Source organism: Physeter macrocephalus, chromosome 17 (genome assembly GCF_002837175.3).
Source record: "Physeter macrocephalus isolate SW-GA chromosome 17, ASM283717v5, whole genome shotgun sequence".
Classification (NCBI taxonomy): domain Eukaryota; kingdom Metazoa; phylum Chordata; class Mammalia; order Artiodactyla; family Physeteridae; genus Physeter; species Physeter macrocephalus.
This window is the reverse complement of record NC_041230.1, coordinates 13,412,133-13,434,010: the sequence shown is the minus strand read 5'-3', so window position 1 is coordinate 13,434,010 and position 21,878 is coordinate 13,412,133. Positions and strand designations below refer to the sequence as shown.

The 21,878-nt window shown below is 42.9% G+C and overlaps 1 long non-coding RNA gene across 1 annotated transcript in view; it reads left to right on the top strand.

The window, feature by feature from the left end:
- The first annotated feature begins 1,399 nt into the window (after nucleotides 1-1,399).
- The window catches only part of LOC114484135 (uncharacterized), a 57,278-nt gene continuing 36,799 nt past the window's right edge, over nucleotides 1,400-21,878 (top strand). The window contains exons 1-2 of the long non-coding RNA XR_003676646.2: nucleotides 1,400-1,492; nucleotides 3,142-3,180. This is a non-coding gene — a long non-coding RNA (uncharacterized lncRNA). The remainder of the gene's footprint in view (nucleotides 1,493-3,141; nucleotides 3,181-21,878) is intronic.

Here is a 21,878-nt window from a genome sequence, read left to right as displayed (position 1 = left end):
TGGTCTCTAAGCGTGTGGACTTCAGTAGTTGTGGCACATGGGCTCAGTAGTTGTGGCTCATGGGCTCTCTAGAGTGCAGGCTCAGTAGTTGTGGAGCACGGGCTTAGTTGCTCCATGGCATGTGGGATCTTCCCGGACCAGGGATTGAATCCGTGTCCCCTGCATTAGCAGGCGGATTCTTAACCACTGTGCCACCAGGGAAGTCCTATTTATATATGGAATCTAAAATATGACACAAATGAACTTATTCACAAAACAGAAATAGACTCACAAACATAGAGAACAGACCTGTGGTTGCCAAGGGGCAGGGGTGAGGGAGGAATCGATTCGGAGTTTGGGATTAGCAGATGCAAACTATTATGTATAGACTGGATAAACAACAAGGTCCTACTGTATAGCATAGGGAACTATATTCAATATCCTGTAATAGCCATAATGGAAAAGAATATGAAAAAGAATATATATATACACACACAGATATATACACACACATATATATAAACTGAATCACTTTGCTGTACACCAGAAACTAACACAACATTGTAAATCAACTATACTTCAATAAAAATAAATTGAAAACAAATAAACAAACCAAAAAACAAAACCTTTGTCACCTAATCAGATGCTTGGAGATGGTCTTAGGACATTAGTGCAATTTTCCCAGGTTGCCGCCTCCTGAATAAAGCAATTTTTCCTTTTCCAGCAACCCTTGTCTCTCCAGTATTGACCTTTCCAACAGTGAGCAGCTGAATTTGGGTAGGGTACTAGCCTCCTCCAGTTACACTCCTGGGTTGAACACAGTCACTGACTACATAGACAGGGATGTTTACTGTGGGAACGGCAGCAGAGCTCCATACTTGACCACCTGCTCAGTCATCCAATTTTCCCTCCCCCATTTTCCCCAGTATGACCCTGTCTAGAGTTTTTCTCTCTGTCACTGCCCAAATATACTGTAGCCCACAAAATCGACTACAGCCCACATGTATTTGAAGAGAAATAAGATAATATTTATTAGCTTTCAGATAAAAAGTGGATTCACTGCGTATGGAAATGATAAGCTTTAGTGTGTCTTTTGATTTTGTAGCTTTGTGAAGCATAATACAATGTCTCTAATTATTTCTGTGATCGGTTGCAGAGTACACACCACGGAAATCTTCGTGCGTCCCTTTGAAAGGAGGGAGACACCATCTCTTTATGGGAACTTCGGGGCACCACTTCCGAGAGCCTCTTGCTGGGCATCTTGGCCTTTGCCGAGAGGTCTAGAGAGGGCGCCCCTAGCCAGCGTCCACGTCTGGGTGAAAACTACATTACCCAGATGTCTCTGCGCTGCGCGTCTGCGGCGCTGGGCCAATGAAGGCCGAGGAGAAGGACGCTCTCATACTTTGCGAAACCTGTCAAGGAGGGTCTAACGGCGTTCTCCCGGCGGCGGTCATTTTGGTGACAGTGGGTCGGCCTGCTTGATACGGTTCTGCAGCTCTTGGTCCGGCTCGAGGTAAAGTGAGCGGGAAGGGGCGAGAGAAGACGTTGTCTGCAGCTCATAGAGGCGGGTCTGTGGCTCGAAGAGGGCGCCGCCTGGGGTGACTCCGCCCGGGGGCTGGGGTAGGTGTTTGTTTGGCTGAGCCCGCGGCGCCCGGGCTTGGTCGCCCGACTCTCCCAGCTTCGCTCCGCCACAGGCTCTCTGGCGGCTGTGCTGAGAGACCCAGCAGAGGTTGATTCTCTGTGCCGCAGGGCTTCACCTGCCCAGACCCCCACCTCCGAATCCTAAAGCTTCGAATGAGGGGCGCCTGCTCAGGTCACTTCAGGTTGTCCCATTTAAGACAGTGGAGCGTTCCTGGGTGGAGTCCCCATTTCTGACACCCAGTGTAATGAGTAGAGGACTGTTACATGCAGAGGGACCGACATGTGCAGAGCCATGGAGGTGCGATTGAGGAGCATTCGGGAAACCTGGGGCGAGTCTCCTTATGGAAACATTGTGAGCGGATGAGCCCTATGTGGAATGGTAGTTGCCCGAGCAGCTGGGCCTGAATTCTGAAGACGCTGGTAGCCACGGAGAGTTGTGAGCAGATAGACTAGATTTGAGCTAGAATTCTAAAAGTTTCCTAAAGAATGCTGAGAGGTCAAACTGCGTGCGGGGTAGAGGGTAGGGGTGGGCAGTTGAGGATAGCGGATATGGGTGACCTTGTGGAGGCTACTGCAAACAGAACAGAATTACCATGGAGGCTGGACCGGAGAGGTGGCTGTAGAGTGGGGAGAAGTGATCCAATTATGAGAAGTTTTTTTTTTTTTTTTAATTTATTTATTTTGGCTGCTTTGGGTCTTAGTTACGGCACGCGGGATCTTTGTTGTAGCATGTGGGCTCTTAGTTGTGGCATGAGAACTCTTAGTTGCGGCATGTTTGCAGGATCTAGCTCCCCGACCAGGGATTGAACCCAGGTCCCCTGCATTGGGAGTGTGGAGTCTTAACCACTGGGCCACCAGGGAAGTCCCTATGAGAAGATTTTAAAGGATAGAAGAACTAGCATCCACTCAGCCCTCTTTCCCCATTTTTAACTAGGAGTTTATGAAACAACCACTCATTTCAACACTGAGAGATCAGTATTCTAAATGTGTACGTATAGGTAGGCATTTCAATTCAACACTGAAATGTATGAATTTAACAAGTTTATGCAAGCACTTAATATTTGGTTCACACCTTAATATACCATAAAGCAGTATATTAAGACACTAAAAAGTCTTAAATATTACATTTTCTCAAATACTCAAAAGGTAAATATAACACACATCTAAAATTTCAAAATCCATTAAATCATTTGCACTGAAAACATTGACAAAAGCCTTAATTCTGTGGATGGTAGTTATAGCTCATATTTAACACTTGACATACACTAAGGCATGTGGTATCAACATTAGCCCTATGAGGTTGGTACCATTTTTATGCCCATTTTAGAGATAAAAACACTGAGGCACAGGAAGATTGAGTCCTAGTTTAAGGTTACACAGCTAGTAAGAGGCAGCACCAAGGACTGAAGCCCAGAAGTTAAAGTCAGGTCATCTTGCTTCAGGGTAGGCGTAGGAGGTTGGATCAGCCCTTGAGACCCCACCATGGATGCCCTTCACTCATAAGTCTCACTCTTCCTACAGGTTTCCATGGCTTCAGAAGCACTTATGAGCAATGCATAGGTGAGTAAAGATTGTCTCAGGCCCTCACTCTCCCCATCTCCCATTCATGGTCTCCAGGATGGGTCCTGAGACCCCCTGCCTGCCACTCTACTGTTGTCATTGGTTCTGAGGCCTCTCCTCAGACTCAAGACCCTGAATCCAGGCCAGGGTTATATGGAGGGGTCCCTGGTTTCTGGCCACTAATAGTCTGTCCTGTAGAAGGTATTAAATGTACGGGAATCACCATGTGCAAATGCTTAGAGGTGAGACTGAGTGGCAACTGTAGTTCTCCATTACGTCTTACGGGATCAGAGAGCCGGGGTGCAGGAGTCAGGCCTGAAATGGCAGGCTGAGGAACTGTGCCTCTATTCTGGGGACACTGGGAGCCATGGAAGTTTTGGAGTAGAAGAGGGTCTGAATCAGGTCTAAACAGACTTTCTCTGGTTGCAGAGTGGAGAGCAGACAGTAGGAGTGAGGGAGGCTTCTGCAGTACTCTAGATGAGTGTGGTGACAGCTGGACCAGGTTGGTGGCTGGATCAGGGTAGTGGCTGTGGATGGGGGTTTGTGGATTTGTTTTTAAAGTAGGTCCAACAAAACTTTCTGACTAGAGAGGGGAGTTGTCTAAGTTTTGGCCTTTGCAGCTGGAAGGAAGGAGATGCCATTAACTGGAATGGGGAAATCACTTGTAGGCGTAATTTTCAAGAGGGAATATTAGGAGTTAGATTTTGGCCATGTTGAGTCTGAGGTGCAGAGACCCCCTCCAAGTGGAGGCAGTGAGTGGAAAGCTGGACACAGGTCTGGATTTCAGGGGAAGGATTCAGGTTGGAGACACCACAAGCTGGTGGCCTGTGTGTGAATTGGGGTGGAGCTGTGAGTCATTTAGGAGGGGGAGTCTTCAGATCATGGTGACAGTGTTGTTAGGGGACAAGGAAGGGAGGGCCAGATTGGAGGACTGGGCCTCTCTCTTGAGCACCTGAATGGGGCTGGTGCACATCACAAAGGCAGAAGAGGGAGAGTAGCGGCCTTGCGGGAGGAGGTAGGTGTGGGGGAGAGGTGGGTCTGGTAGGGTACCAAGGCTTCCAAGGGGGAGTGCACATGAGGTGGATGTGGGAGCATAGCAGTAATGGAGGTGAGATGGCAGTGAGGCCAAGGCCTACTCCCCCCTCTAAAAGCACGCTAGAGTTTTGTGGTGACCTTTGGTGAGGCCTGCAGGGTTTCACTCAGGCTGGCAGATAAGCTCAGGGGCAAATGGGTCAGCTGGGAGAGTAGCTAGGCCTGGGCTGGGGGAATGGAGGTTCTGGGTTTTGATGAGGCTTGAATGGAAAGAGGAAGGCTGAGACTGGTGAAGGGACAGCATGTTTAACACAGCAGTAAAGAGAACTTAAATTATGTGGCACCTGCATGTGGTTCTAGGTGGCTGAAGCTGAAGCAAGGAAAGGGAATGGTGGAGAGGCCTTTAAAGCAGGGCTAGGGGCTTCCCCTGCCAGTGTGGGCCATCAGGGCTCTGGGGCAGGATGGATCGTAACTGCGTTTGGCAAGCACTCTCCAGATGCCTTGTGCAGAGTGGCATGTGGGGAGGCCAGGGAGATGCCTTTGGTGTGGGCTGAGGTGGAGGAGGTAGCAGTGGTGGTGGGGGGTTGGAAACGGGGGGGAGGTGTTGTCAATGGAGTGATGTGCTCAGTGGGGAGAGCGAGAACTGAAGGTCCCAGGGACTTGCTCCCAGCAGCTTAAAGGAAGAAAACTGAGCCCGTGTTTGGTGTGTGTGGGAGGCATGATCTGGGAACCCTTGCAGAACTTGCTGGCAAGAGTGGAGATGGAGACTTTCATGCCATACCCAGTGCTTGGATGGCATTTATTTGCCCACATGCCTATCGTGGATGTGGGATGGCACATTGATCAATAGGAAAGAGGAGAATGCTGGCACCAGTGGCATCTGGGCCTTGTATATCCTGAGTTTTGGAGCTGGAGAGGAGTTGGGGAAGGGAGTGGATGTTTGGGGGACTAACTGAGGGTCCTGGTGAGAGAGGCTGCTCAGGGACGTTGCCTTACCCATCATGGTAGGGCACTGTAACCTTTGAGGATGTGGCTGTGGACTTGTCTCAGGAGGAGTGGGAGCTTCCTGATGGGACTCAGAGACTCATGTACCATGATGTGATGTTGGAGAATTTTGCACTTGTAGCCTCACTGGGTAAGTCCTTCACAGTCAACCAAGTGTCTTTGACTGGGTTCTTTCCTTCCTTGTTTCTCCAGGGGCCACTCTTTCCTTCACACAGCCAGACTGTGGACATTGCTCCCTTCCTGTGTTTTCTTTCATAGGTGCTGTGGGTGCCAGGCTTGGCTGAGTGTACTTTCCCATCCTCTCCCAAGCAACCCTTCAGCATCCCTGAAGCCTTTCAGGGAAGGATATGGGAGTAGGAAGTCTGCAATGAAACCAGTGGATCCCAAAGACTTGGTCACCCTGGCAGAGTGACTGTCCAGATATATTGCAACTCTCTGCCCCAGTTCTGCCCCCTTCCCTCCACTGGCATTTCCTTATGCCTGACTGTGCCAGGAATTGCAGGCACCAACATGGTCACTACTTGTGGGGACCACTGGGCTATTCCTATAAGATACTCCTCCAAGGTTCTTTTTGTAACATTAGTTTTTTTTTCCTGTGGTCATGGGGTGGGTTGCTCTGCACCAGTGCTGTCTACTCACCTGCCTTGTCTTTCACTTAGGACTTGTGTCTTCCAGGTTCCATGTAGTTGCCCAACTGGAGTTGCAGGGAGAGATGTGGGTGCCTGACAGGGCAGGCGTGACTCCAGCCATAGCAAGAGGGCCCTGGAGGGGGACTGGCCTTGGGAGGTGGGACCTGAGTGTTGGCTTCATGTCAGGGCTGGGTTCACATCACACCAGGAACCTCTCTAGTGCCCATTGTTGTTTTCATGCCAAGGTCAGGGGCCATAATTTACTTCTATCTTTTAATCTCCACTCTTGACAATTTGCCCCTTTATCATTTCTATTCTGACTTCTGGCCAGGGCTAATTCATGCCTGTCTGGCCTTCAGGTCTCCCCTGTTCCTCTCCACGGCTCCCTCAGAAGGGCTCTCCAACACTCAGCTACACATAATGTATTGGTGAGATGTAGACATATTCTAAGCAGTACATGAACACCAGCTACTTGGTTGCAGTTGATTTCCCCTTTTCTTCAGTGCTCGTGTCACTAGCAGACAAGCCCCTGCTGAAAGCCATTTGCAGAGAAGTGAGTTGGGAGACCCAGCCTCTCCTTCCTGTACTGCATCCCACCTGTTTTCTTGCCCATAGTAGACCTCCCCATTGTATGATCTTGCCAGGCTCAGAACTGCACAGCAGACCCTTTCTTACCTCACTTCAGCCCCTTTGTCCTCCCAGCAGTCCTATGTACTAATTCCTGGGTTTGTAAGAAGTACATTTGTGATAGGGCTGCCCCCTCCCACCAGAGGCTGCATGCTTTCAGATTGTTGGTTTTGAATGAAGGATGAGGAGGCACTTTCTCAAGGCGTGTTACAACTCAGGACTCCTGCAGGTCCAATCACCCAGAAGGCCTACCCTTGTGGGATGTGTGGCCCAGTCTTGAAAGACATTTTGTACCTGTCTGATCAGCAGGGAATATACCCCAGGCAGAAACTGCACATGTGTGCAGCATGTGTGAAACAACTCTGGTTCAGTGTAAGCATTCATCAGCAACAGAAGCAGCACAGTGGAGAGAAACACCTCAGAAAGGTTGAGGACTGGCTTTTGTTAAGAATTGCAGAGTCCACATGTCAGAGAATCCCTTTATGTGTGGGGATGGTAGGAAGGACCTCCTGCCCAGCTTGGGCCTTCTCCAGCACCAGACCACTCACAGCAAGGGGAATTCACCTAGAAGCACTGAATGCAGGGAGACTTTTTACAATGGAGAAGGGCATTATAGGTGAATGTGGGAAAGCCTTTAGCCACAAAAATAAGCTTGTTGAACACCAAAGAGTTAACACTGGAGAAAGACCTTATCAGTGCATTGAATGTGGAAAATTCGTTAGGCACAACTCTAGACTTACGGTACAACAGAGAGTTCACATGGGTGTAAGGCCTTATGGGCGCAGTGAATGTGGGAAAGCCTACAGCAGAAGTTCCCACCTTGTTTGGCACAAAAAAGTTCACACTGGAGAAAGGCCTTATGAATGCAGCAAATGTGGGAAAGCCTATAGCAGCAAACACACACTTGTTCAACACCAGAGAGTCTACACTGGAGAAAGGCCTTATGAGTGCAGCAAATATGGGAAACTGTTTAGCCGTAACTCCAGCCTTATTGTACACCAGAGAGTTCACAGTGGAGCAAGGCCTTATGAATGCAGCAAATGTGGGAAAGCCTTCAGCTATACACACAGACTTGTTCAACATCAGAGAATTCACACTGGAGAAAGATCTCATGAGTGTAGTGAATGTGGTAAAGCCTTTAGCCAGGAATACAGACTTGTCCAGCACCAGAAAATCCACACTAGAGAAAGACCTTATGCATGCAGTGAATGTGGGAAATGCTTTAGGCGAAGCTCTGGCCTTACTGAACATCAGAGAATTCACACTGGGGCAAGACCTTATTGTAGTGAATGTGGAAAATTCTTTAGCCACAAAATCACACTTGTTTGGCACCAAAGAATCCACACTGGAGAAAGGCCTTGTAAGTGCACTGAATGTGGGACATTCTTTAGCCACAAGTCCAGCCTCATGAAACATCAGAGAAGTCACATTGTAGAAAAGCCTTAAGCTAATGGCCTTTCCTCATTTGTTACCAGAAAGTTCAAACTGGAGAAAGGCCTCTGCAGTGCAGGGTGTTTGCTTGGTCAACAGAATGACACCAGGGAGAAGTTCTGAGAGTAGTCTTTATAAAGTACCCATCAACCAAAAGTTGTATCTCACACATCTGAACATCCACAGTGGGGAGATTTCCTATGAGTGCTGGTTATGTGGGAAGCTCTCAGGACCTGTATTGCAATTTGGCCTGCTGAAGGCCCTTGCCTGAATTAAATCACTGCCAGTACCTGTGGCAGAAGCTATCTCGCCTCTGCCTGCTGGCTAATGTGCATCAGGTTACTCAGTGTGCCCAGGGAAGGCAGACCTCTGCACTTCCCCCTTCCCTGGAGGAAATCATGAGTGGTCTAAGGTCATTGGAGGCATAATTACATTCACACACTGGGTGTGATTAGAGTTGGGGGGAGCGAGCTAAAGAGGATGTACCCCATCTGAAGTGCTTCCAGAAATATTCTGCTCACTAAAGCTGTGAGGGATGAGCATGTATAGATATTCTCAGGACTTCTAGATTTACATTTCTTCTATGGACAAGGTCACTGGCAGAGCAAATAATCTTAAAGCTTTCTGGATTCCTGGGGCTACTTGGGCTGTTTACCTCAAAGCCACTGTTAGACAGGCAAGAAAATGGAGACTGAGAGAAGAGAGATATTGTAGTCCAAGAATGTGACTTTTGTGACTCACAATCTTTATTGCTTGCTATTCTTTCCTTCCATTGAAGTAGGGGTGTCCCACAAGAGGGCTGAGAATAGTTTTGGTCAAGTCAATATGTTTGTCAAATATTCCAGTTCTTCAAGAGAAGCAGGAGATCCAGATTTTTTGAAAGCTCGATTGAGATATAATTGATGGGCAGTAAACTGTGTACATTTAAAGTGTAAAATGTGATGTTTTGTCATATGTATGGGCATATACATATATGATTTAATGATATTTAACAAATTCATCACCCTCCAAGTTACCTTATTCTCCTTTATAATCCCTCCTGTCCTCCCTCTCTAGCTCCCCATTCTCATGTCTTTCACTAAAAACTTACAATTCTAGAATTTTGTATAAATGGAATATGTTTACTCTTTTTTGCCTTTTTTTCCCCACATATCATAATTATTTTCAGATTTCTCCATGTTGCATGTATGGGTACTTTATTTGCTTCATTAGAGAGTAGTATTTACTTGTATGGATATATCACAATTTGTTTTTCTGTTCATCTTTTAATGGACGTTTGGATTGATACTAGTTTGGAGTTACTGCAAATAAAGCTGCTATGGACATTCATGTACTAGGCTTTCTCGGGTTTGTCAACTTAAAGAAAAACACAAGAGTTGTGAGTTCAAGTTTTATTCAGGGTCTTACTGAGGACTGTAGCTCAGGAGACAGCTCTGAGGAACTGCTCCAAAAACGTAGGGGAGGAGCCAGTATATATATGAATTTTTTGGCTAGGAAATACGTGTAGTCAAGCATACATCTTGGTAAAAGATTACTGCTAATCACAAAGAACAGATATCTCAAGTTAATGATTTTAGTGCTTTTCTATGTATGAGAAGATGCCAGAATCTGAGGTCACTAAAGTTCTTCCTGAGATATGCATCTAATTATCTAGGGCCCCATTTATTCAAAGCACAGAGTGACTCATCCTGTTTTTTCATCCTGAATTCCCCTCAAGGTACACTGTTGGTGGTGACTGCAGTGGATTGTGGCTTAACCCCTGTGTAACTGGATGATGAGTGATGCTCTTTGTTCTTTTTTTTTTGTTCATGTTCCAATACTTAGGAGTAAAAGGCTTGAATGTCTCATTTGTGACCACAGCATTTTAATTTATGCAGTGACTGAGTGCTAACACAGAGATGTTAATACCATTGAAAGAAGATTTTATTACATTTCCCAAGGGAAAGGACATATAGGGCTACATGGAGATCACCACTGTTGGTCAGGAGGCAGAAAAGAGTGAGGGGAAGGCAGAGGCCACAGCCTTTATTGGGGTTTTCGTGGGAGAAGCAAGGCAGAGTAAACAGCTTAGGATTGGCTAGTTTGAATAATGACAGCAGGTTTTGGACTAGAGAACTGGTCTCAGATTGTCTGGTACCTGGCCTTGTGTTGATTTAGGGCAGGGGAAATATTGGCTTTGTGTGTGACTTAGTTGGTGATTGGGGCTATAGATTTGGATTGGTTAGTTTGTATATTAGAGACGTACTTCTGGCTAAACCCTTTGCTGTCTCAAGAATGGGATAGGGGCTTCCCTGGTGGCGCAGTGGTTGGGAGTCCGCCTGCCGATGCAGGAGACACAGGTTCGTGCACCGGTCCGGGAAGATCTCACATGCCGCAGAGCGGATGGCCGCTGAGCCTGCGCGTCCGGAGCCTGTGCTCCGCAAAGGGAGAGGCCACAACAGTGAGAGGCCCTGCGTACCACAAAAAAAAAAAAAAAAAAAAAAAAAGAATGGGATAGTCCTGGGAGGGGTGGTCTCTCCAGCAAGCTTTTTAAGATGTCAAAACATCAAAAAATACAGAAAATAAAGAACATGATAAATACACTGAGTCAAAGAGTAAGTGGATGTGTATCTTTTTATGAACTGACAAACTGTGTTCCAAGGTGGTTATACCATTTTACATTCCCATGTGCAGGGTATGAGAGTTTTATTTGCTCTATATTCTTACCAGCACTTGGTGTGGTCAGTGTTTTTAATTGTAGCCATTTTCCTTAGGTGTGTAGTGGTATTTCTCTGTGACTTTATTTTGTATTTCCCTAATGGCCAGTGTTTAGAATTTTTACATGCGCTTACTACCATCCCTCTATTTTCTTTGGTTAAGTGTCTGTTCAGATCTTTTGCCTATTAAAATCTTCTTCTGATATATTACTGATTTTTCAGATTTCTTAAATTCTAGATTCAAGTCCTTAATTAGGTATGAGATTCGTCAATACAGTTTTCTAGCCTGTGGCTTGCTTTTTCATTCTCTTAATAGTTTTTCCTATGGCAGAAAATTGTAATGTTGATAAAATAAAGTCCAATATATTGTTTTTTTCGTTTTATTGAACATGTGTTTGGATTGTATGTAAAAAGTCATTGTCTAACCCATGGTAAGAAGATTCTCTCCTATGCTTCCTAATGGAGGTTTTCAGTTTTAGGTTTATAATCCATTTTGAGTTAATTATAATGCATTGTGTGAGGTTTGGAGTCAGAGTTCTTAAAAAAAAAAAAAGATTTTCAGTTGCTTCACAATATTTGTTGAAAGAACTATCTTTTCTCCACTAAATTGCCTTTACATATTTCTCAAAAATCAGTTGCTCTTATATGTGCTACTCTTTTTCTGTACTTTTTTCATCTATATTTTTGCAAATATCTTAGTCTTAATATAATTCTATAATATGTCTTGAAATCATGTAATGCAGTCCTTCAACTTTGTACTTCTTTTTCAAATTTCTTCTGGCTATTCTGAATCCTTTGCATTTCCATATGAGTTTTATTTTATTATTTTAATTTTTCTGTTTGTTTATTTGGTATGAGGGGAAGGGGATATTGTTTGTTTATTTTCTGGATAAGGTAAAAGAACTCTTAAGGTTGAGGTCTTTGTACAAGGGATGTGGCAGGATGGGAGGATGCAGGTCAGTCCATGTGCCAGGAAATCCAGAGAATCTGTCGTAGCTCAGACTCAGGCCTTTTTCAGAAATAGGCAGAGAGAGGAGTTCAGCTTTGAGCATAGCAAAACTAGCTGGCACCTCAGTTGTCACCACAGAAGTTTCCTTGACTTGGGCAAAAGGAGTCCCTTTCTTTTCCTAATCCAGGAAATTCCACTAAACCTTTGAGAATTGTGGATGTGTGTGGAGGCTGACATCTTACTTGATATCTTCCTCTGGGAGTAGAGATTTTGTTCCTGAGAGTTTCTGAATTCTGGATGGATCAGGTAGGGAGAAAAAGATAAATGATTCAATTCTGCTTACCTAGGTATAATTTACAAATTGCTGTAAATCTTTTTTAAAAATTTCCTTGTACCTGCTGGTCTTGGAGGGTCTCCCAGAGAGGCAGGAGATGGCTGCAGCTCACCCTGGGGACACAGACTCTGGCAGCAGCCATTCCTGGGAGCTCCTTCCACTGCATGGACCTCCAAATGAATTTTAGAGTCTACTTGTTCTAATTGGGATAATGAGACATGGTGGATATTTTAAAAAATATGTCTAGTGGGAGGTTCAAAATGGCAATGTAGGAGGATTGTGAACTCATCTCCTCCCGCAGACACACCAAATCTTCAGCTAAAAGTATGAAACAATTTCCTCTGAAAAAAACCCCAAAACTACGTAAGCAACTCCTACACATTGAGTGAAAGAGAAAATATCCATATGAAAGTGGGTAGTAGAGGCTGAGACACAATCTTGCTATAAACCCCACCCCCAGCATGGTGACTCACAATTGGGAGGGAACTCAAAACCTTGAGCTTTTCCTTGAGGAGAGAAAGATTTGAACCACACATCTGACAGCCCAACTTTTAAGACCTGCACCTGAAAGATAAGCCCCCAAAACAACTAGCTTCGAAAGCCAATGGGGCTTGTGTCCATGAGACCCACAATGCAAGCTGAGAAACAGTTTTTAAAGGGCTTGCAAGTATGGACTCACCCACCCGGGGCCCATGGCAGAAGCGGATGACTGAAAAGTGGACAGACTTTCTGTGAAAGAGGCTTATTTACTTAAGGCATTGACCTGAGGAGCAGGCATCTAATTTAACACACATCTAAGTGCCTACTGAAATACTCTCTAAAAATAGAGGCCAGTGGAAGCATCTTTGTCTCTCCCTCTGCCTCACCCCAGCTTGGTGGTATCTCCTGGAAAGGAACTTGTACACTTATCTGGCACCCTGATTGATTTTTGTGGCTGCAGCCCAGAGGACATTTCTAGATCGCTTGGCACTGGAAGGGCTTATGCTTCAAGTCCCACAGGACTGTAACGAACAGAAAGAGTTCTTAATCAGCTACCACCCCTAGGGCACAGAAGAGATGCAACAGACTGAGGAGCCTAGTCTTTCTGTGAAAGAGGCCTATTAGCTTATCTTTGTAGCTGGGGCCTAAGGGGAAGGCTTCTAATTAAACACAAATCTAAGGTCTGACTATAATCCTCTCCAGAAACCTCGGAAGATGGGTGCTATCTTCATGCTCTTCCTCTGCTGCACTCTAGAATGCTGGTATCTCCCTGTGGGGAGCTTGTAGACACATCTGGTTTCCCAGTTTTTGTGGCTTCCACACAGGGATTTACCATGATTGCCTGGCTCTGGTGGCTAGCAGGGCTTGTGTTCATGAGTTTGATGGGATGGTAGCACAGAAACAGTTCTTAACTGGCTGTCACTCCAGGCTCAGTGCAGAGGGAGCAGACAGAAATACCCATCTCTAGTATTCCTTTGAAAGAGGTATATTTCCAAACTTTAAAGGCTGCTATGTGAGAGTCTGGCTTCCAATCAGCCTGAATCTAGGTGCTGACTGAGAGCCTCCCGTTTGGGACTCAGATAGATAGGTATTGGCACACCCTCAACTACTGGAAGCCACTAAAAATGAAGTAGACTGCTTGGACAATCAACAAAGGTTTGAGAGAACAAAGAACTAGGGCAGGGTTGGATGATAAGTCTCATCCCCTCCACAAGATAACTCCTTCAAGACTGAGAGAGGTGGCTGTTTTATCTAATGCATAGAAATGTAGAGAGTCAAGGAAAATGAATAAACAGGAATATATTCCAAATGAAGGATCAAGATAAAATCTCAGAAAAGATCTTAAATGAAACAGAGATAAGTGCTTTACATGATAAAGAGTTCAAAATAATGGTTATAGCAATGTCCACTGAGCTCAGGAGAAAAGTAGATAAAGAGAATTTCAACAAAGATAGAAAATATAAGAAAGTACCAAACAAGAGTCACAGAGCTCAAGAATACAGTTACTGGGGCTTCCCTGGTGGCGCGGTGGTTGAGAGTCCGCCTGCCGATGCAGGAGACACGGGTTCGTGCCCCGGTCTGGGAAGATCCCACATGCCGTGGAGCGGCTGGGCCCGTGAGCCATGGCCGCTAAGCCTGCGCGTCCAGAGCCTGTGCTCCACAACGGCAGAGGCCATAACAGTGAGAGGCCCGCATACCGCAAAAAAAAAAGAATACAGTTACTGAACTGAAAATACAATAAAGGGGTTCAACAGCAGACTAGATGAAGCAGAATAAAGGATTAGTGAATTTGAAGACAAGGCAGTGGAACTCACCCAGTCAGCACATCAGAAAGAAAAAAGAATGAAAAAGAGTGAAGACAACTTAAGAAGCTTATGGAACAACATGAAGCAGACCAACATTTGCATTATGGGGACCCCAGAAGAAGAAGAGAGAAAAGGGCAAAAAAACTTATTTGAAGTAATAATGGCTGAAAACTTCCCTAACCTGGGAAAGGAAACACATTCAGATTCAAGAAGCCCAGAGAGTTCCATATAAGAAGAACTGAAAGAGACCCACACCAAGACACATTATAATATGTGTCAAAAGTTAAAGACAAGGAGAGAGTCTTAAAAGCAACGATAGAAAAACAACTTGTTACATACAGGTGAACTGTAAGATTATCAGATTTTTCATCAGAAAGTTTGCAGGCCAGAAGGGAATGACACAATATATACAAAGTACTGAAAGACTGCTAACCAACAATACTCTGTAATACTCTATGAGTCAAAGTTGTCCTCCAGAATTGTCCTGCAGACAAGTAAAAGCTAAAGGAGTTTATCACCACTAGACTGGCCTTTCAAGAAATGCTAAAGGGACTTTTTAAAAATGAAAGGGTGCTAATTAGTAACAGTTAAATATTTGAAGGTATAAGTCTCACTGATACAGGTAAATATATTGTAAAATTCAGAATAATGTTGTTAAGGTAGTGGGTCAGTCACTTATAAAGCTCGTATGAAAGTTAAAAGACAAAAGTAGGAAAAATAACTATAACTACAATAATTTATTAATAGATACACAAGATAAAAAGATGTAAATTGTGACATCAAAAACAAAATGTGGGAGGGAGAGTAAAAATGTAGACCTTTAGAATGCATTCAAACTTAAATAATTTTCAACTTAAAATATACTGATATAGATAAGTTGTTTCATATAAGCCTCAAACTACAAAGCAAAAATTCATAGTAAATAAAGGGAAAGCAAAAATTGCACACAACTGCAGAAAATTATCAAATCACAAGTGAAGAGAGCAAGAGAAGTAGAAAGGAACAAAGGCATTACAAAACAGCCAGAAAACAGTTAACAAAATGACAACAAATACATACATATCAATAATTACTTCAAACGTAAATGGACTAAATCCTCAAAATAAAAATAGACTGGCTGAATGGTTAAAAAGACAAGACCCAGCTATATGCTGCCTACAGGAGACTCACTTCAGTTGTAAGGACACAAACAAGACTGAAAGTAAAGGAATGGAAAAAGACAGTTCATGCAAATGGAAACCAAGACAAAGCTGGAGTAGCTTTTCTTATATATGACAAGATAGACATTAAGAAAAAGACTGTAATAAGAGACAAAGAAGGTAATTACATAATGATAAAAGGGTCAGTCCAACAGAAGAATATCACATTTGTAAATATTTATGGACTGAACATAAGAGCACCTAGATATATAAGCAATGCAATAATAGTAAGAGATTTTAATATCCCACTTTTATAAATGGATAGTTCATTGAGACAGAAAATCAAAAAGGAAACATGGTCCTTAAATGCCACTTTAGACCAAATGGACTTTACAGACAAATACAGTACATTCCATCCAAAAGCAACAGAATATACATTCTTCTCAAGCACACATGGAACATTCTCCAGGATATATCATATTTTAGGTCACAAAACAAGTCAATAAATTTAAGAAGATTGAAATCATGTCAGGTATCTTTTCTGACCACAGTGGTCTGAAACAAAGAATCACAAGAAGAAAACTGGGAAATTCACAAATATGTGGAAATTTTAAAACATGCTCCTGAACAATCAGTGGGTCAAAGAAGAAATCAAAAGAGAAGTTAGAAAATCCTTGTGAAAAAAATAAAAATGGAAATACAACATACCAAAACGTATGGGATGCAACAAAAACAGTTCTAAGATGAAAGTTCATAGCAATAAACTCCTGCATCGAGAGAGGGGTTCAAGATGTCAGCATAGGAAGATCCTGAACTCACCTCCTCTTATAGGCAATAAATTTACAGCTACATATGGAATAAATTTCCTCTGAAAAGGACCTGAGAACTAGATGGACAGTGCCTCCACAAAAGAAAAGAGACACATTGAGATGGGTGGGAGAGGCAGAAACATAGTCTCGCGTGGGACTCCACCCCAGAAGCAGTGACCTGCAATCAGGAGGGATCCCCAAAATATGGAAATTTCCCCTGAGAAGTGAAGGGATTGAACCCCATATCAGGCACCCTCACCCTTGAGTCTGGCACTGGAAAGATAAGCCCCCTCCCCCGCAAATGCCTAGTTTTGAAAATCAATGGGGATTAAGTCTAGGAGTACCATAGAACTGTAGGGAATGGAGGAACTGCTCTTAAAGGGCTTGTGCAGAGACCAATTTGTCCTGAGAGCCAATGCAAGAGCCAAAATTTGAAGAGTGCCTAGACCATAAGCTAGGGAGACACACTTACTGATCTTAAAGTGGTTGCTGGAGAGTCAGGAACCTGCTGGGACTTTCTCCAAGGACAACAGTGGCAGGCACCATTTTGCAATTTCATTCTAACTTGCTGGTGATGGAGGTAGTGGGTGCTGTTTTTGGTGCACTCCATCTAGCCTGCTAGCACTTGTGGATGTGCTCCGCCCACCCTGCATTGCACCCCAGCTAGGTGAATGTCCCAAGGCCCTGCCCACCCTGCACAGCAGCTGTGTTGCAATCTAGCCATGAGAACGCCCTGAACCCCACCCATCCTGTGCAGCAGCTTCACCACAACCAAGTTGGACAAGTACACTATACCCCACCCTCCCTGCATAGAAGACGCACTGCAGTTTGGCTGGGCAAACACCCTGCACCCAGCCCATCCCCAATGGCAGCTTCACCGTAAATGACCACGTGAGTGTATCATGCTTGGTCCTCCTAGTGCAGCAGTTGTGCCTCAGCTGGCCTGGGTGAGTGCCTTGTGCCATGCCCACCCCATACAACTGACCTGGGTGAGTGCCTCGTGCCATGCCCATCCCATACAGCAGCAGTGCTACATCCAGATTGGGAGATGCCTTAAGACCTGCCCACCCCACACTGTAGCAGCTGTGCCGAAATTGAGCCGGATTAGTGCACTGTGCCCTGCCTTACCTATACTGCATGCTCACTGAACTCAGGAAAAGAACGGACAGAAAGAACTTCAACAAAGTGATAGAAAAAAAAAGTCCAGGGACTTCCAGTCTGGGGTGGTCCAGTGGTTAAGACTTCATGCTTCCAATGCAGGAGGCACAGGTTCGATCCCTGGAACTGAGATCCCACATGCTGTGTGCTGCAGTCAAAAAATTTTTAAAAATTAAAAAAAAAAAGTCCAAGCAGAAGTTATTACTGAACTGAAAAATACACTTGAGGGGTTCAATAGCAGACTGGATGAAGAAGAACAAATCAGTGAGCTGGAAGACAAAGCAATGGAAATCACCCAGACAGTGTAGCAAAATGAAAATAGAATTTTAAAAATCAAAGACAGCTTAAGGAACCTCTGGGACAACATCAAACAGAATAACATTTGCATTATAGGGGTTCCACAACGAGAAGAGAGAAAGAGCCTGAAAAGTTATTTGAAGATATAATGGCTGAAAACGTCCCTAATCTGGGTGGGAAACAAATTCAGGTCCAGGAAGCCCAGAGAATTCCAAATAAGATGAACCCAAAGAGAACCACACCAAGACACATTTTAGTTAAAGTGGTAAAAGTTATACAGTGAATCTTAAAATCAGCAAGAAAAAAAACAACTTACTATGTACAAGAGAAACCCCATAAGGTTATCAGAAACTTTATAGGGCAGAAGGGAGTGGCATGACAGATTCAAAGTACTGAAAGGAAAAAGTTTCCAACCAAGGCAAGGTTATCATTCAGAACTCATGGAGAGTTTAATGAGTTTTACAGATAAGCAAACTTAGAGCAATTTCAGATAAACAATCTAGCTTTACACCTAAAGGAACTAAAAAAAGAAGAACAAATGAAGCCCAAAGGTAGTAGAAGGAAGGTAAAAAACAAAGATCAAAGTGGAAGTTAATAAAATACTGACTAAAAAGAAATTAAGAGGTACATTTTTGAAAAGATAAAATGGGAAAATTTGAGCTAGGCTTACCAAGGTGGGGGGTGGGGGGAGAGAGGACTCTAAAGTTTTACAGATAAGAGTTCATCACAATTAAACCAGCCTTACAAGAAATGTTAACGGACTTCTCTAAGCTGAACAGAAAAAAAACACTAATTAATAATAAGAAAACTTATGAAAGTAAAAAATCTCATTGGAAAAGGCAAGTATATAGTAAAGGTAGTGGGTCAGTCACTTATGAAGCAAGTATGAAGGTTAAAAGAAAAAGTAAAATTAACTAAAATTACAATAATTAAGGGAAACACAAAATAAAAAGATATAAAAGGTGTTATCAAAAATATAAAACGTGAGGGTGGGGGGTAAAAATGTAAAGCCTTGGAATCTGTAAACTTATACTGCTGTCAACTTATCCTACTACATAGGACGTTATATGTGAACTTCACAGTAACCACAAAGAAAAAACATACAAAAGAAAATGAAAAAGGAATCTAAACATAACACTAAAGAAAACCAGAAACCACAAAAGAAGAAAGGAAGAAGAGAGGAACTACAAAAGCAACCAGAAAACAATGAACAAAACAGCAGTAAGTACATACCTATCAGTAATTACTTCAGATGTAAATGGAGTAAATCTGCCAATCAAAAGACATAAAGTGAGGACTTCCCTCCTGGCGCAGTGTTAAGAATCCGCCTGCCAATGCAGGGGACACGGGTTCGACCGGATCCCACATGCCAAGGAGCACCTAAGCCTGTGCGCCGCAACTACTGAGCCTGCGCTCTAGAGCCTGTGAGCCACAACTACTGAAGCCCGTGCGCCTAGACCCTGTGCTCTGCAACAAGAGAAGCCGCCACAATGAGAATCACACACACTGCAATGAAGAGTAGCCCCCGCTTGCCACAACTAGAGAAAGCCCATGCGCAGCAACGAAGACCCAATGTAGCCAAAAATAAACAAATAAAATAAGTAAATTTATTTTAAAAAAGATAAAAAGTGGCTGAGTGAATAGTAAAGAAAGACCCATTCATGTGCTGCCTACAAGAGACACTTTAGAAGTAAGGACACACATAGAATGAATGTGAAGGGATGAAGAGAGATACTCTATGCAAATGGAAACTAAAAGAAAGCTGGTGTAGCTGTGTTCATAGCAGACAAAAATAGACTTCAGAACAAAGACTGTAATAAAAGACAAAGAAGAGCACTACATAATGATAAAAGGGTCAATCCAGTGAGAAGATATAACATTTATAAACATATATGCACCCAACATAGGAACACCAAAATATATAAAGCAAATGTTAATGTACCTATAGGGAGAAATCGAAAGCAATCCAGTAATAGTAGGGGACTTCAGTACCCCAGTTGCAGCAATGTACAGATCATCCAGACACAAAATGAATAAGAAAACATTGACCCCCCCAAAATAAAATTAAAAATAAATAAATAATAAAAAGAAACAAGAAAATTGACCTTAAATGACATGTGACTTAATAGATATATACAGAACTCTCTATCGAAAAGCAGCAGAATACACATTCTCCTCAAGGACGCACAGAATATTCTCCAGAAATTATCAAATGTTAGGCCACAAGACAAGTCTCAGTCAAGAAGATTGAAATCACATCAAGCAGCTATTCTGACCACAGTGGTATCAAACTAGAAATTAAATACAAGATAAAAACTGGAAAAAACACAAAAACAGCATGTTGGAGATTAAACAACATGCTACTTAACAACCAGTGGATCACGGAACAACTTACAAGAGAAATTTAAAAATACCTAGAGACAAAACAGAAATACAACACACCAGAATCTATGGGATGAAGCAACAGTAGGTCTAAGTGGGAAGTTCACAGCAATACAGGCCTACCTCAAGAAACAAGAAACAAGAACAATTTCAAATAAACAATCTAGCTTTACACCTAAAGGAACTAAAAATAGAAGAACAAATGAAGCCCAAAGGTAGTAGAAGGAAGGTAAAAAGCAAAGATCAAAGTGGAAGTTAATAAAATACTGATTAAAGAGAAATTAAGAGCTACATTTTTGAAAAGATAAACAAAATGGGAAAACTTGAGCTAGACTACCAAGGGGGAGGGGAAAGAGAGGACTCTAAATAAAATCATAAATTTAAGTGGAGACATTACCACTGATACCACAGAGATAAAAAGGATCATACAAGATTACTACAAAAAATTATACACTAACAAATTGACAACCTAGAAGAAATAGACAAATTCCTAGAAACATACAATCTACCAAGACTGAAGAAATGAAGAAATAGGTAACCTGAATAGACTGATTACTATAAGGAGATTGTATTAGTAATCAAAAACCTCTCAACAAACAAAAGTCCAGGACCAGATGACTTCACTGGTGAATTCCTCCAAACATTCAAAGAACCTTTAATATCCTTCCTTCTCAAACCCTTCTGAAAAATTGAAGACAAGGGAGTGCTTCCAAACACATTTTATGAGACCTGCAATACCCTGATGCCAAAGCCAGACAAAGACACCAGAAAAAAAAACTATAGGCCTATCTCCCTGATGAACCTAGATGCAAAAATCCTCAACAGAATATTAGCAAACTGAATTCAACAGTACATTAAAAGGATCATACACCATGATCAAGTGGGATTTATTCCAGAGATGCAAGATCATTCAACATCCACAAGTGAACGTCATATACCACATTAACAAAACAAAGGATATACCTATGCTCATCTCAATAGATGCTGAAAAAGCATTTGATAAAATTCAGCATCTGTTTATGATAACTCTCAAACAAGTGGGTATAGAGGGAATGTAATTCAACATAATAAAGGCCATATACGATAAACCCACAGCAAACATCATTCTCAATGGGGAAAAACTGAAAGCATTTCCTCTAAGATCAGGAACAAGACAAGGATGTCCACTCTCACCACTATTATTCAACATAGTTTTGGATGTCCTAGCCACAGAAATCAGAGAAGAAAAAGAAAGAAAAGGAATACAAATTGGAAAAGAAGAAGTAAAACTGTCACTGTTTGCAGATGACATGATACAATACATAGAGAAACCTAAAGATGCCACCAGAAAACTACTAGAGCTAATCAATGAATTTGGTAAAGTTGCAGGGTACAAAATTAATGCACAGAAATCTCTTGCATTCCTATACACTAGTGATTAAAAATCTGAAAGAGAAATTAAGGTAACACTCCCATTTACCACTGCAACAAAAAGAATGAACTACCTAGGAAAAAACCTACCTAGAGAGACAAAAGACCTGTATGCAGAAAACTATAAGACACTGCTGAAAGAAATTAAAGATGATACAGACAGATGGAGAGATATACTATGTTCTTGGATTGGAAGAATCAATATTGTGAAAATAACTATACTACCCAAAGCAGTCTACAGATTCAATGCAATCCCTATCATATTACCAATGGCATTTTTTACAGAACTAGAACAAAAAATCTTAAAATTTGTATGGAGACACAAAAGACCCCGAAGAGCCAAAACGGTCTTGAGGGGAAAAAACGGAGCTGGAGGAATCAGACTCCCTGACCCCAGACTATACTACAAAGCTACAGTAATCAAGACAATATGGTACTGGCACAAAAACAGAAATATAGATCAATGGTACAGGATAGAAAGCCCAGAGATAAACCCACACACATATGGTCACCTA